Source organism: Cyprinodon tularosa, unplaced genomic scaffold (assembly GCF_016077235.1).
Source record: "Cyprinodon tularosa strain WSP-4 unplaced genomic scaffold, ASM1607723v1 ctg261, whole genome shotgun sequence".
Taxonomy (NCBI): Eukaryota; Metazoa; Chordata; class Actinopteri; order Cyprinodontiformes; family Cyprinodontidae; genus Cyprinodon; species Cyprinodon tularosa.
The window spans coordinates 56,045-73,562 of record NW_024038965.1 but is presented as its reverse complement, the minus strand read 5'-3'; the positions used below and the strand labels follow the sequence as shown (position 1 = coordinate 73,562).

Here is a 17,518-nt window from a genome sequence, read left to right as displayed (position 1 = left end):
GAGGATTCAAATATCCAAAAACTTAATTTTTTCGACATATTTCATATATATTATCTTCATATTATATATATATATATATATATATATATATATATATATATATATATATATATATATATATATATATATATATATATATATATATGCGTGTGTATTTTCCAACCATGCCAGGAGGGTGTGGGGGCATGGGATCAGAGATTGCATGGATGATTGAAGACTAAATTTGATTTTTGTAAATCCAAAACCAAAAACGGGCAGGAGATGGCGAAAGTGCATTTATATCTAGTGTGAATGAGATATTTTTTACTTTCATACACAGTCAGCTATTGACGATGGTACATCAGCTGTTGCCGTAGCTCCTAGCAGATGTGTAATGTGCGGGACCGCATGAACAGCAGCTTGATGACCAGGGTCTAACTCTTTGCGTAGCACGTCTTTACTGCTGGATGCTTAATGGGGAAAACCTTTTTTTTTACATTGGGCCCTTGATTTTACGTTATTACATCATGTTCTACTGACCTATATTAGTTTTGTGTCATTTGGAGTTGTTCCGAAGATATTCGGTTTTGTTATATCCAAGTAACGTCGCCCTATAGGCAACGAGTTGAAGGTACAAACTGAACTGTTCATACAGTAATTTATTCTTTATGGCACACCAGCATTCATAACATGTAGGCAAATCACTGTCCCCTAGACATCCGTGGTTATATTTTTTATATTTACATTTTTTTAAAACAAAGCGAAGTGTGTATGACGTCATCCGAACGCCGGACAGGAGTTGTGACAGGCAGCCCAGGCCACAGGCGACTACACTAGCTAAGTGCATGGAGCAAGTTTGCAGAAGGAGACGTGTTAATCTACCATCATCTGTGGTAGTAGCACTAGACATCTTCCAGGCATGTAAGTAAAACTGGTTGCAGTTCAGCGGACAGGATGAAGGAATGGTAGCTGGCGCCAAGGATGAGGTCATACACACCTTCATACATGACTTCAGAACAGCTCCAAATGACACAAAACTAATATGGGTCAGTAGAACATGATGTAATAACGTAAAATCAAGGGCCCAATGTAAAAAAAAACGGTGTTCCCCTTTAAATAAGCTTTCTGGAACACAGCGTGCTGGAGTTCATGAACTGCATTGTGCCCACTCCATGCAGTTCCATTCTCTCTATCACCGTCTCCAAACATAAAGTTTAATTTATTTTTTATTTTTATTTTAACACATCTCTCCGTTGAATGGAGCCGTAAATGGAGCAAGGTGACCTTCCGTGTAGAACTTACTGCGTTCCCCGTCTCATCTTAACTGGTCCGGCAGAAGACCACCATGTTGAGCCTGGTTCTGCCAGAGGTTACTTCCCAACGGGGAGTTTTTCCTCTCCACTCTCGCTTCATGCTTGCTCATCATGGACAGGTTCTCTCAACCTATGTTATCCAAACTGGACTTCCATCTTCCAGGTCCCTGGGTGAAGCTCTAGTATCAGTTCATGCAATCCACTGGATCTCCCCATTAAGCTTAGCAGACCGTCTCACTAACCAGCAGTCTACAGACTGACCAACTTCATCTATCTCCACTCCACCACCAGTTTCAGGCCTGGGGGGGAAACAGCCCTATTCTTTGCTCCTGTTCATGCATATCTATCAAAATAAGTGCTATGTTTCCTGCTGAGGTCTGAGTGCCAAAGACAAAGTAATTGTATCAATAAATTTCTCCTAATTGTCTTTTCTCTTTGTGCAAGATTTTCAGATTGAAATGCATTACACACAGTACTCAATCAACAGTATTTTCAAACATTCATATTACAGGTATTGGCATTAAATTTAATTAAGTGAAAAAATATGCCTCTGTTCTGAAGTAAGTGTTACCCAAGACATTTGTAAGTATTACCACAGACCTCTATATAGTAATGTAAATATAGCTGAATCAGAGAACAGTAGAGTAAATGGATTTCTTAGTCTGTAAAGCTAAGAACTAAACATACTTTATCCTAATTCAAAAGGAATAATACTACTTATGAAAAAAGGTAAATTTAACTGTCATAATCATTTTGCTGATCTGCAATAAATAAAACATCTATTAGACGTATCTTAATTGTATTTTTTAAACATGTCTAAAACATAAAAATCTAGTCAACCTCAGCTAGGAATGGAAGCTTTTTAAAGTAAATACAACCAAAATTCTTGCTTCATCATGGAAAATCTACCCACCATAGGTCTGAAGAAAGCAAAAAAACAGAATTTTTGGAAAGTTGATATATTCATTCATCTATAATACAAAAGATGAAAGACGGTTCTAAGCTTTAAGCCGTGCATGACAAATGAGAATAACGTCTGACTGAGGGAAGTTCTTCAGTTAAATTCTAATTATGACGTTTAATTTGAATTTGTTACCATAATAAAGTAGGTAATGTTCTTAGAACTTTCCCAAGATTGAAAATTACATTAGAAACCGATATGCTTGTTTAAAATGCAAGCAGTTTGTATTACTTTGCATTCATTATGTCCTAAAGTATCTTTTTAGAGCGTCCATATAAGTAAGAAATGTAACTTTTGGATTAAAACAGTAAATTCCCTAAATCACAGAGCCAATAGATTTTAGGTGAGGCTGATTGTTAAGGGGTTCAGAAAAATCTTCAATGGCTCTTTTCAGATTTTCTTTTACCTCTACCAGAAATGGGTTGTAGACGAGTTACTTTTAGGATTACCTTGAGGCACAACACGTTTACTGTTAACTGTGTATTTTCTTTTCTTTTTAGTCTAACAGTAATCTTATTTGAGTAAAATTTCTGACTGCTCATCTCTAGTTATTTCATGACTCATGAAAAAACTTGTTTAATCCAAAAATCTCAGAAAATACGCAAAATCAGCTCCATTGTTAAAATTCCCATTGTTTGCCTAAACCTCTTAGACTCACTTTTCCTGAAGAGAAGCAGATCTTTAAAAAAAGGCTTTTGACACAATATTGAGCCTTTTTATTCAGAATGGAATCCTATTTAAGTTCATACTATATATCTGCAAACCAAAGTGAACCAGTATTTTTGGCAAACAAAGTGTCTTAAACTTAAAGTGTTAATTTTTTACTTTTTACTTTCACTTTCCATGTTTAATCGGCCCCAAACAGATGTCTGTAACAGGAACAGAGAAATCAGCAGTCATCATGAATGAAGAGGAGAGTAGAAATAATTTTTCAGGGGAAGAGCAGTAGATTTTCAACACTCATTATTTATTCTAAGAGGGTTCAGTACTGATCATCCAAGCCTCATCTTGTCAGCCATCATTATTGATTTGGTTTCCACTTTTTGAACCTTCTGACTTTTTGTTTGTCATTCTGCCTGCTGCACTGTCATGGGTCTCAATCAAACATAGAAGCACTGATCGATAATGGGAGACTTGGTTGATGCCTTTGCTTATGAGCCCGGCTAAGGTGATAGATTTTCCTGTTCTTGCAAAAAAAAAACAACAACATTAAATAACCAGCAAGGAAACCATAGCCATCAAACAATATAAGGTGTATTCTTTCACCTTGGACAACCCAAGCTTCCCTCTCGCAAAAGTATCTAACCTTGTTATACTGAAAATTATTTTAGACTCTAAATAATTTCTATTTTCATTAAGGAAACAACTTACAGATATTTAAAGTCAATTCCACAAAACAATGTTAATTAAAGTTGGATGAAACGCTTTTAATTTTGGCCCTGGTGATATTCTAAATCCACGTAAATTGTTTTTCCGATACTTTCTTAAAATGCATACTTGAAATCAATGATGTCATGGTCCACCACCTCTAAGTATCACCAAATCAATGGGTGTTGGAATTCGGATGCACTCTCTAGGCAGTGTTTGAGTTTCTACGCTCACTGATACACAAATGCACTTCAGAGATTAGTATAAAAAGGGTTGAGTTTGCAAGGTGCTTCCACCTCCGTCAGAGGCAGAAACATATTAAATACATGTTTTTTTTTCCACGTGGAGTGATTATAGGAGGCACATATTTACAAGTGAAGACAAACATGTCATAATTATAGCTACATATCTAAGATGTGCAAAATGGGTTTTCAAGATGAGAAAAAATACAACAAGGGGGCATTATTTGTTTTACATTAGGAAAAGATGTAATGCCATACATTTAACTTGTCAAAACAACATCTAATGTACACCTTTTACTAGTAGTTATCTAGGGTGACCAGAAGTCCTCTTTTTCCCGGATATGTCCTACTTTTCATACCTTAAAAAAATGTACAGGGGGAATTTTAAAATCGTCCGGGATTTTGGTCGACTACAGTGCAGCAGAACCAAACCGTCAGCACCATGGGGAAGTTGGTTTGAAGTTGGATATTGGATATTCAAGCTCCGCAGAGTCAGCGGGATCCAGCAAACAGTTGATCTGACTGAGGGACTCTGATGTCAGCCATATGATATGATATGTAAGGCACACTTGCTTTTATGCAATTTTAAGCAATTTTAAAATTTTAAGATAATTTTAAAGAAGAAAGTTGGGACTTTTCTTCAATAGCTTCCAGGTCATGTGATCCACCGACTCAAATTCTTTGTAAAATTGTTTTACTACATTAGCCTGATGAGGCACACTCATTTTTATTCCATTTTAAGCCTTTGTATATTTAAAAAAAACATTTATTACAAAAATAATTGATATTTCTTCAATAGCTTCCAGGTCATGTGACCCACTGACTCCAAATCTATGTCAAATTGTTGTACTACTTTAGCCAGAAGGGGCACACAAATGTTAATTCCATTTCAGGCCTTTGGCCAGGCGGGGAAGCATACCGTCACTGGGTCGGGTGGGGTCGCTCCTGGACCAGCCCCGGAGCTGATGGCTTGGTTCGAATGCCTGGTCCGAATGCCCCCCCCACCAAAACAAAAAAAACAAAAAAAAACTTCCCTACTCTTCAGAAATCAAAATCTGGTCACCCTACGTTATTGCAAAAATAATAATAATCTTGAATTAATTTTTTGCATTTAAAAACCCTTCACCCGAAAATTATCATCCAAAGGCCTTAATTCAACACTAGTAAGGGAGAAGTTCCAATTCTTTCAGCTGTCTAAAAAACACATGTAGATTGGACTTCTCTAATGAGGCTTTGTCAGCATCTGGCTGTCTGACATGTTTGTTCACATACATGACAGTGAAAACTGCTTTGAAACCAACTGGGCATCAGGACTGTATCTGATCTATGTGTTTTTCAAATTTTAAATCTGTAGACCTCTCCTTTTTATTTATTTATTTTTTCAATCCTCACAATCATATCCAGTGCGTACACTATCCTTTCCAAAAGACTCCTTCACAGAGGTGCTTTTGTGATTTATGAAGTCTTTGCCTGTTTGTCAGTTAAGATAGATAGCTTTATCTTTTACAGTGGTGCGTTCTAGAACATGAGAGGCAATATTTTGTTTCACATAATATGTTTCACATGTTAGGAGATTGAAAATCAATCTAAGATCATCAATAGACTGCTACCTAAGGTAATGTTATAAGGGTACAGTGACAACAGGATATCAGTGTCTAGGATGATATTAATTAAATACCAGATCCATCATTCAATTTGTCCTATTTTCTATGTATGAATCAGATCTGTGACACCATTAGAAGTTTTTATAAAGTAGTCATGAAAAATCAGCAAAATGAAAACCAGACAAAAAGCAGACAGGTCCAGGAAATAGTTGTGAAGCCATTTTATGTTAGTTCAGAATATAAAACAATATCCATTGTTTTAAACATGTCAGGTAGCCTTGTTCCCTGTATCATGGAAAGTATGTAACTGAACCCAGAGATGGGGGGACTCAAGTCAATAACTTGACTTGAGTCTGTCTCAAGTCGCCAGATGTGGAACTTATGACTTGCGTGATTAAAATGAACAAAAGACTTGAGTTTGACTTGCCCTTCCTGACCTTGGAATTTATTTGGCTTGAGTCATGCGACTTGCCAAGTCACTGCAATCATGTTTCTTATATTATCATTATTAGCAAATATATTATTAGATAATCATTGCTTTATTTTGCATGGGTGCCCCTGACCTGCAGCATATAAGGAAACATGGCAATCTTCCACGTAAAGTATTAAGGGGATTACCTGCATCAGTCTAATGAGTGATAAGTAAGATGGAAACAAATCTGTCCAGCAACATCCCGAAAATTTTACATTTTTGCTACAAAGATTACACCACAACAAAATAGAAGACGAGCTAAATGTAAAATCTGCAATGTTACAGTTACTGAGAGTGCAAGGACTATACATCGAATTTCATCTGCTGTTTTCGGACAGCGCATCAAGAAAGGTGAGCTTCGTGCTGATTTTGGTTGGGTTTTTTTGCTACTTGGTTGTGCTGCTGACAAGATATTACTTAACTAGTGTTATGATGTTAGCATTTTTGTCACTGGTGACTTGTTTTACTTGGTTTAAATATACACATCTATCTGAAATTGAAAAACTGGTGGCAAGAAGCTAGAGCTGGCCGGTTGTAACTAGAACTGACTGCCGTCAGTGGTGTCAAAAGTACACACATTTGTTACTCAAGTAGAAGTATTGATACTGCAACTTGACTTCTTTACTCAAGTAAAAGTGAAAAAGTATCTGCTCCAAAAACTACTTAAAGTATAGAAGTATGAAGTAACCTTTAAAAAGAAAACAGCCAGATGTCACTATATGAATTGAAAGCTCAATTTTTCAACTATTTTGAAAAATTCTTTGAGATTGGGCCAAGGATGAGGGAGGTCTTGTTGGTCTCTGTCTCCATTTCCTGATACCCTCTCGCTTGTTTCCGACCTTTCAGACATTTCAACATCTTTTTCTGAATCCGACATTGTAGCATGGTGTAGACAATTTCAAGCGTTAGAATAACAACTGCTTGCTTCTAAGGATGTCTTTTAGCTAACCAATGAGTATTTGCGATATATGACTTATCCAATTACACTAGTTTTCACTAGATGTGGATGGCGCCAATGAACTGCATTGGATAGCGCACATGACATGAAATATTAAACATTAAACCAGGGGTAACCAATTAAAAATCAGCGGGGTCAGAATAAAGAAAATTATCAACCAGTAAAGGTCCGGAGACATTTTTAATGATCTGTTACTTTAAACAGAATTTAACACTGAAATAATATGAGGTGTTTATGCATTCATGTTATACACTGAATTTTTAAATAAAAAAATCTTAAATATAAAAACAGAAAACTTTTCCGTTTTAAAATCTTAGAGCCATGATCTTTTCTGGCAATCATTTTAACCTAAAAACTAACAATACAAAGAAGATCTGCGCAGAATTTTTTTTTATACAAGCTTCAAATTAGCACTTGAGGAACTATGGCAAAAATAGGCTAATTAAATAGGCTTCTTTACCTGAAACAACAAACCGTTAAGGTTACATCCATGATCCTTTCTGGCAATCATTTTGACATAAAAACTAACAATATAAAGTAGAGCTCTCCTATACCTTTGTATTGCAGAGAAGCTACTGTGCATGTACAACTTTTAACGAGAGCCAATGGGCAAATATTTTTTGCGCCCTAGGATGGAAATGTCATCAATCTGAACAAAAATTGAATGACGCTTTACTAGTCATTAGAGATTGTATATGTAACTTGCACATCTAAAAAAAACATAATAGATTTAGAAATATTTTAAATGTTATCTTTTATAACATCTTAGTCCCTGCTTTCCTCCTCTAGATAAAAAATGTATGACGGAGGAGACTCATCCACGACCTCCGACACAAAACTCTCCTACTTTTGCATGTTTTTACTGTCCATAGCATTCCTTGACAGTGTCGTTGCTAAGTGCTACTTCCCAATGTAATCTCCCATTGGGTAACCCATTCACTTTATTCACTCGTGTAAAGTCGGGCACCACTCGGGAAAATTCTGAACTGAAACCGTTGGAACGGCTGCTTCCCTATTACCCTAATTAGGGTCATTGGGTGGGTGGGGCGGCTCCCTAGCGCCTTCTATTGGCCCGCCGTCACTGCCAACACTGGAGAAAGAGCAAGGTTGATTTTTTTCCATGGTGGTTTACCTTAATAATTACGGCAGAGGGAATGGAGCATTTGTAAATATGTTTTCTAAGACACATCTGTCGGTTAAAGACAGAAAAATTTGAGAGGTTTTAATCGAACGTACAAAAAATGTGTGTTAAGGGGTTCAAATAAGATTTGTAGTGACAATTGTAGCCAAAATTGGCCACGCACAAGAATAAAAACAGTTTATTTTACTTCTAGCATTTAAATTCCTCACATCATTATTTTGGTCCCAATATGTGCACTGATGTGGTTGTCACATTGGATGATGCTAAAGGGTTTTAGTCATAATCATTTACTATAAAATAACACAGAAAATAAAAAAGGATATAAACCAAACTTTTATCTCATTTTATTTACTTGGTCCTTTTTGAGTGTAAAAATATTTTTGACAGTTGGCGAGATCAGCAGACATAAACATTGCTGTTAAAGATGTGAATATTTTTTGCAAGCTTCTGAAATTCAACTTGAGGTGGTTGAAATATTACTTTTAGTTATGAATGTGTTATGTATTAACTACTCATTACTTTGCTTTGGCTGCAAAATCTGACTCAAAGGGTCTGCCTTTTTGAGAGCTTTCAAAAATAACCAAAGCATGCTCAATGGATCTAAGAGCATTTCATTCACCTACACCACCGATTTCCACATAATCCTCATAATGCTCCCATAATTCACCCATCCAGTGTGGATCAGAAGCCTATTATTTGCCAATATTGGGATGCTCAATTAAGAATGAAAACACTGTTAGTATTTAGTGCTTTGTGAGTATACGGCAGGCATGAATGCTTATCACAGAGGTTGAATAACAAGCCCCTGCAGCTTTTTAGTCATTAGCAGAGCTGCTCTGCCCAGTGATCGATGTTCATTTGTGCTCACCGCAGTCGGCTGTCCACTCTCACTTTCAAGCTAATCAACTTTATTTTGTCCACTTCCACACAAATGTGGCTCTGCTTGGATTAGCATTCAAAGTCATGCTCAGAGTTCTTGATCACATGTAACTGCGCACAGCAGCTATTAATTAGGAGGCCACGAATCCTGGAGGTATTTAAGTGAGGGAATTGACAGATGCAACAAGTCTGTTTCGGTGATGTATAGATCCTCCTGATCCTGTTTTGGGTACATGTCTTTTTGCTCTGTTAAGAAAATGAAGGTACAGGTACATAATTTCTACATATTCAAAAAGGGGGTAAGAAATGTTTTGGAACATGGCTAATGGTGCCTAAAAAGACAATCTATGAGGAAAGATCCAAATAATGCAACATCTAGCCATAGAGTGTTTCTTTGGCCAGCTTGTGATACTGAGATAGCAGTGTTAAAATTCATAAATGAAGAAAGAATACTGACCCAGAAAATGCAGGTTTTCAAAAGAAGGTTTGTCCTGCTATAAGTTTGGAGGAGATTAGATTTCAATCATGTGGCAGCTACAATGAGACAAGAAGAAGAAGTAGAGAGAACTAGAGGGTGTCCTGGGAACTGCTGAGCCATGTTCCACTTCATTACACACTGAGTAATTGGTTAAATATGTGACTATATAAATTAACTCTCTGCAGCCTTTTGAGTATTAATTAAGACCCCTCCCTTCTCCCTTTTCTTAATACCAGCCCCAACATGTAATTTTTTCAAAGCATGGGACTTCATGAAGACATCATGAAGACAGTGTTTGTTCTTGCAAAGTGAGCCAGCAGCCTACAAAAAAAATAAAAACATACTGGTTTAATATTAGAGGTAATTTTTCCTTAATCCAATACTTTCTGGAATATTTCCTTCTTTATTATTATTATTTATAGGATGCAGAAATTAATACATATCCACACTAAAAAGAATGCTGATCTGACAATCCAGTCTATCTGCAATCTGTCAGTCCAGTGCATAAGATTCCACACCTAATGTGTTAACTGTCACCCTTTGTATATGAAAACAAAACACTCTATGTTAAGAAGAGGGTAACATGGAAAGGTTAGCATCTGCACAGTTTATTATAGTTACGGACACTCGAAGACCCTGTATGGGGACTGGTTCAGTTTAACACTAGTTGATTCACTCCAAAAAATAAAATCTCAACAATGGTGAAGACATTGAGAGACGAGCCAAATCAGACTGAGGGTGCATCACACTGAGTGTTGAAATTACATACTCTCCCTATGCAAACAATGTGGGAGAAATGTGTAAAGCCGTCAGTGATAAATTCCATGTGGTAAGAGCGGTCACTGCTATGCTCTCACCTGTGTTGCCTCACAGCACTAAGGTGTTCTCAATTAGCGGGACCATGTCAAAAAAGCGAAACAGCGACAGCTAAAGTTGAAAAATTAGAACTTCTTTGTGAAACTGCGTCATGGCCAACAATCAGGAACTGTCTGTGGTTGTGACGTAGGTTGAAGGAGTGTAGTGGAGCCAAAGCTTTTTTTCAGCAAAATTGAATTTAGGGAAAATAATGTTGACAAAGGATGAAATAAGAGTTTTTTCAGGTGGCTTTTAAAAAAAACTTTTTAATATAGCCCTCGAATGTCTGTACTTCATCCTCCCTTATCTCCCTGGCCAGCTACTGCCTATCCTCAGCAATGGTGTTCTCTGCCTGGCTTGATACCAGGAAGTACTGCAGAATCCTACTGTCATCCAGAAAGGGTTTTGGATTAACCAGAGTGGTTACATTTTTTACAAACTATAGTTTTTGCTGCTTTGGTTTTTAGGATATAATCAGTTTTATTTGAGGCTGATTACATCAGTGCTCTTTGACAAACCCAAGTGGATCACTTCTTCAGTTTATCTGGGATTTTTCCAAAAGTTAATTGTCTTTCCAATCTGATTCAAAAGTTGTGCATACAGCAAAACTTAGCATGAATTGATAATGTTACGTTTCACCTATGCTTTTATTGTAAGTCCGGATAGCAAGATGTTGACAGGAAATGCAATGGGCTTGCCAGGGGTAACAGAACATCCAAATTGAAGGATCAGGGAGTCTGATGAACTACTAAATATTGTAAAACAATTATTACACGCTCTAAATAAGGTTAACATGCCTGCTTCTACATTCAGTGCTAGGACGTGAATGACCCATTAGGTTTCGGAGTAACTTCATATAAGAGCGTTGCACTAATGTCCGGTTGGATGGTGATGTCATCGACCCAAATTAAAAATGACTAGAAATAAAAATTTATAAAATAAATTAAAATAAAATTAGTTCAAAAGTCTGCATTAAGGTAGTACTAACCATTCCGTCTATTATTATTTAATATATTTTGTATGGGGAGCTCAAAGTTCCTTTCAGAGCTGTTGTGTAGTAGTCTACTTGAAGAAGAGCGGAGGCTTGATGAAGCCACTGTCATGAAATGTGAAACATTTCATTTGCCCAGAAACAATTTTTACTTGCCCATTATAATGTTTGATAAATATAGTTCCTGATATTTATTTTTGTAGATATATCAATGAAACATGTTTGTTTTTTAAATGTTTTTTGTAATTCAGTATTTTTTAAGTTTGCAGGTTCCTGGTGTGTATATGCATGCGTCAGATAATGAACTCAAGCCTACATTACCGTGTTAACATGCTTTTCAATCCTTCCTTCACATTCTTTTCAAACTAAACTTTGCTTTAAACTCTTGTGTGCTTGGAAAAATATAAATTGTAATGTTAAAAATAATTAAAAAAAAGTTGACAGGTTAAAAACTTAAGATAAATCACAAGATAGACGTCAATGTCACAAATGAATAACTTATTTTAGAGTCACAGTATGTTTATACAAGATAATACTATTAATATAACGTGACTTTCTAGAGAATCATTATACATAGTTATTTTATACAGGGTTTCCACAGTCTTACATGATTTCAGAATCCCCTGACTTTTAACTGACTCAGGATTAGTTTTCCCTGACAAAATAAATGCAGCAACAAATCAAATTTATTTGAATAGCCCTTTACAATAGCCAAATGGTACCCAAAGTGCTTTACAACAAAGCCATAAAAACAATACATAACACATATAAAAACATACAAGATACAATTAAAAGTGCTGTAGTGGTGCAGCGCTGCAGGACATTAAAAGCCTTCCAGAGGTGCATAGAAAGGAGCACACAGAAAGATGACGTCTAAGAGACAGTATTATAGTCAGAATTAAAAGCTAATTTAAAAAAGTGGGTTTTAAGCTTTTTTTTTAAAAAAAAGGCAAGACAATAATAATAACATAACAGGTCACCAATTTAACATGTTAAGTTCTATAACATTTAAATGCACCTCTCCAATGTCTAAGAGAAAAAAAAATTATGAACATTTTTTAATGTATGACCTGCATCACTGTACAGAAGACTGCCATATGATATCGCTTTCTAGCTTGTTTGTCGTTTTGGTAACTACATCAAAATTACCGCTAGGTGGACAAAAATCTTGCGGAAAATCACAGAGCTTTTTCAAATCACGTGAGAATGTGTACAAAACAAGAAAATGGTGCCGGCAACGCTTGTGGGCCGTTTTCAGTGAATGTCGGTGATTTTAAAGTATTTTGAGTGATAAATAAAATTTTTTTGCGAAATTTGTACTCTCCCAACAATAAAAACTTCTTGCCCCGGGCGATCGGGCAATGGTTAACATTGAGCCCTGACTGTGAACTTCAAACACACAGTGGTGAACCCCCTACGGTCCTTGCAGAAATCACAGAGTAATCTGCATTCGGACTGAATGCACCCTAAGGCTTTCAGAGTTAGGAGGCTAAGACAGTGGAATTTCTGCCTGTTCTACAACAGTGTGAAATTACAAAACTGTGCTCCTGACAGCGGTTCACAAAACATCCATGTAGCAGATCAGCTGAGTAACCGAGAAATTGATACACGGTAGAAATATGAGTATTACATCATGTATGTAGTGTTACCAATATAAGCAGCTTTCCATGGTTTGTTTAACATAGTTTTTTGACTCGCATGATAAATAAACAGGTAAAGCTGCAACACTTAGCAAAGGGACTGCAGGTGAGTCCCTAATTGTTGGAAAGGCCCCCTTTTCCATATGGAAATGCAGACCAAATTAGATCTTTGCCTTTCATTTTCCCAAGTTAGCGAAACATTTGTGTTCACTGTATCCATTGCTCCCTGGTAGATTGGTCAACAGGCTAATCTAAAATAAATTTTTGTTTGTGTTGACAACCAGCCACTGGTTGGAAATGTTTTTTTTTTAATGCAATTTGTTAGTAATGGAGGCAACTTGATGTCGCAACTTTAGGTGGAGGTAGATAGACGTGCACGGCTTATGTCACTGCCCTGACATTATCTTTGACCTCACAATAAATGACAACAGATTAGCAAAACCAAACCAAACTGTTTTGGAAAGTGCACTCTGTCATGTATGAAAAAAGCCTATACAAAGAAACCAAGCCAGTTTAAAACCCTTGATTTTCTTGGAAGGTTTAAACAGAGGCCAAACAGCCTCACATACATTAACATGAAAAAGTCATATTTTCTGGTGATGACTTATTTAAAAACATTTTAGAATGAATCCTTTGGTCCCCAAAGGAGGTCACAAATACTAGTTTTTGAGACTAGAGATTGACTTGAAGACACAAACAGTTAGCACGCACCTTATGTGCATGTATCAACAGGTAAAGCAATGTGTGTCTTAGAGTTTAACCTTTGCAAACTGTAGTAATAAATCATAGTATCAAGGCTACTTTAAAAGACCAAAGAAAATATTTAAATAGGCCCAAATTTTTGAGACTTTTTAGTTATGACTTTAATTGTAAAAAAAAAAAACCTGTCTGACTTGTCAAGAAAATTGCACTTTTTACAAAATTATAGCCTATGTGAAATGATATTTATTGGTGAGTTGTTACTTTACTTAGTAAATATTTGCTAGGCATATGTGGAACTTAGCTTTGTACGTCCTATTCTTCATGCCATGTACAATTTGGTGCTGCATGTTCTGCTTGAGTAGGCAATGGATCCCCACTTGCTGTGGAGAGCCATATAAGCCACTTGTACTCATTCATGATTGTTTTCTGATGAGACCTAATATGGCTGACCCTCTATGGGCACTCGCAAATGGAGTGAGTAGTGGGTAGGGGGAGGTAGTAGCCACTGATTGGAAAAGGCCCTAGTGTTTCATGTGTTAATCCAGCCCCCTCTGCATATACACTATATTGCCAAAAGTATTTGCTCACCCATCCAAATTATTGGAATCAGGTGTTCCAATCACTTCCATGGCCACAGGTGTATAAATTCAAGCACCTAGGCATGCAGACTGTTTTTACAAACATTTGTGAAAGAATGGGTCGCTCTCAGGAGCTCAGTGAATTCCAGCGTGGAACTGTGATAGGATGCCACCTGTGCAACAAATCCAGTCGTGAAATTTCCTCGCTCCTAAATATTCCACAGTCAACTGTCAGCTGTATTATAAGAAAATGGAAGTGTTTGGGAACGACAGCAACTCAGCCACGAAGTGGTAGGCCACGTAAACTGACGGAGCGGGGTCAGCGGATGCTGACGCGCATAGTGCGAAGAGGTCGCCAACTTTCTGCAGAGTCAATCACTACAGACCTCCAAACTTCATGTGGCCTTCAGATTAGCTCAAGAACAGTGCGCAGAGAGCTTCATGGAATGGGTTTCCATGGTCGAGCAGCTGCATCCAAGCCATACATCACCAAGTGCAATGCAAAGCGTCGGATGCGGTGGTGTAAAGCACGCCGCCACTGGACTCTAGAGCAGTGGAGACGCGTTCTCTGGAGTGACGAATCGCGCTTCTCCATCTGGCAATCTGATGGACGGGTCTGGGTTTGGCGGTTGCCAGGAGAACGGTACTTGTCTGACTGCATTGTGCCAAGTGTAAAGTTTGGTGGAGGGGGGATTATGGTGTGGGGTTGTTTTTCAGGAGCTGGGTTTGGCCCCTTAGTTCCAGTGAAAGGAACTCTGAATGCTTCAGCATACCAAGACATTTTGGACAATTCCATGCTCCCAACTTTGTGGGAACAGTTTGGAGCTGGCCCCTTCCTCTTCCAACATGACTGTGCACCAGTGCACAAAGCAAGGTCCATAAAGACATGGATGACAGAGTCTGGTGTGGATGAACTTGACTGGCCTGCACAGAGTCCTGACCTCAACCCGATAGAACACCTTTGGGATGAATTAGAGCGGAGACTGAGAGCCAGGCCTTCTCGTCCAACATCAGTGTGCAACCTCACAAATGCGCTTCTGGAAGAATGGTCAAAAATTCCCATAAACACACTCCTAAACCTTGTGGACAGCCTTCCCAGAAGAGTTGAAGCTGTTCTAGCTGCAAAGGGTGGACCGATGTCATATTGAACCCTATGGATTAGGAACGGGATGTCACTTAAAGGAATAGTACACCCAAAACATGATTAGCCTTCATTTTCTACTCACCTCCATGCTGAACAACACTCTGGAGTACTTTTTTGATATCTCAAATGCATCTGGAGATCTGGGAGGCTTCTTGCTGTCTGCTGACATTCAAATAATGGAGGTCCATGGCGCCCGAGACAGAAAGGTCCATAAAAGTCCACAAAAACGTGTCAATATTCCTCCATACTGCTCGTCCAATGTAATCCAAGTGTCCTGAGTGGGTAGCATCCAGAATTTACTCGAAACGAAGTCATTTAGAATGTTTTTAGAGCATAAACAGTAGTGTATAGGATTTCCTAATAGCGCCCCCATGCGCGCTCACGATTCTACGGAAGCCGGCAGACCAAACCGGAAGAAAGTGCGCATTCAGCGTCTGGTCTGCCGATAATGCAAGCGTAGAAGAAGAAATGTGCTGTTTACCTGTGCAAAGAAAGAAACAACGAAAGAAAAATGTCTGAGGACTTCAGTGTTGAGGAAGAGCATGAGTTCTTTGCCGAGCTGAATGCGCTGGTTTGGTCTGCCGGCTTCCGTAGAATCGTGAGCGCGCATGGGGGCGCTATTAGGAAATCCTATACACTACTGTTTATGCTCTAAAAACATTCTAAATGACTTCGTTTCGAGTAAATTCTGGATGCTACCCACTCAGGACACTTGGATTACATTGGACGAGCAGTATGGAGGAATATTGACACGTTTTTGTGGACTTTTATGGACCTTTCTGTCTCGGGCGCCATGGACCTCCATTATTTGAATGTCAGCAGACAGCAAGAAGCCTCCCAGATCTCCAGATGCATTTGAGATATCAAAAAAGTACTCCAGAGTGTTGTTCAGCATGGAGGTGAGTAGAAAATGAAGGCTAATCATGTTTTGGGTGTACTATTCCTTTAAGCTCATATGTGAGTCAAGGCAGGTGAGCAAATACTTTTGGCAATATAGTGTATCTTCAGTATGAATGCAGCACCATGGGCATGTTCTGTTTAATATTTAATCATACATCATTATTTTTGTGGAATTTTTGTATTTTAATACTAGTATTATTGTTAGTTAACTATCAGACTAAGCTCTTGCAATAAATACGTTATTTCATGGTTCAAGTTTCACATTTGTTTGGGGTTGATACACCTCTGGACAAGAAATCTACTTTCCTAACAGCCATGATATGTGGAAGAGTTTAGCTGTTTAATAACATTAGCCACATGTAACAAGGAGAGTACAGTATTAATTCTTAATCATGCATCAGTTATAAAAATACAGAAATATAGGTGTTTTGGTGTCTGTTAAAGCTGCAGTTTGTAACATTGAGAAGAGAGCAGACTTCGACTGAAAATTTGAAGAAAAACAGGTTTCACGCCACTCCCCCACCCTCTCTGCTTCACTCATGCCCCACCTCCAAGCTCCACCCCTCTCACAGCATCTGCGCGGCTACCGCATGCGACCAGAAGCGTCCAAGCAGCGTACGCGGCATGGAGTGTGAACCGCTAAGAGCGATAACACTCACCTCCAAGCAGCTAGATATAAGATGCTGGTTATACCGAAGTTTGCCGTGTAAGCAGTTGTCGGCAGGGGCAGTAAGGGCAGTTTCTCTTTCGCTGGTGGCTGTCGCTCCGCCATGACTTCCACGCGCGTCCTCCTGACTGCAGCAGCCGGGCGGATTCAGCGTGTGTGAGCTGTGATTGACACTCCATCAGACGCTCCTCTGGCTGTGATTGGTTGTTTTGACTCGTCCCGAATTATTCTTTCCAGATTGAAATACAGGCAGTATGCGGGACCAATTGAAGCAGTTTTTTTCACAGGTTACATATCACATGTACTGCTGTCTGGGCATAGGGACAGTTTTAGCCAATATGACAAAAAAGTGATTTTTAAAAACTTACAGACTTCAGCTTTTATTCCCTGTATTTATTTAATCAACTCAGGAACATGACTAATTAACCTTTATACTAATTTTATTTTGTTATTCAAGCTGTACATTCTAATACATAAGCTGGCTAATTACTTAAACAAAATCCTATTCAGAGTTTTATCACTCCAAAATTACAGTCCTAAAAACTCTTTAGTATAAATTGTCTATTCTGAAATGCAATTTAATTTTATACTTTACAGACTGTAAATTAATATACACTTTGACATAGAAAACAGACACTCAATGAAG

The 17,518-nt window shown here is 38.0% G+C and overlaps 1 protein-coding gene across 2 annotated transcripts in view; it reads right to left on the bottom strand.

Moving 5' to 3' along the window:
* LOC119785994 (contactin-4) overlaps positions 1-17,518 on the bottom strand; it is a 126,281-nt gene that overhangs the window by 108,522 nt on the left and 241 nt on the right. The window lies entirely within an intron of this gene.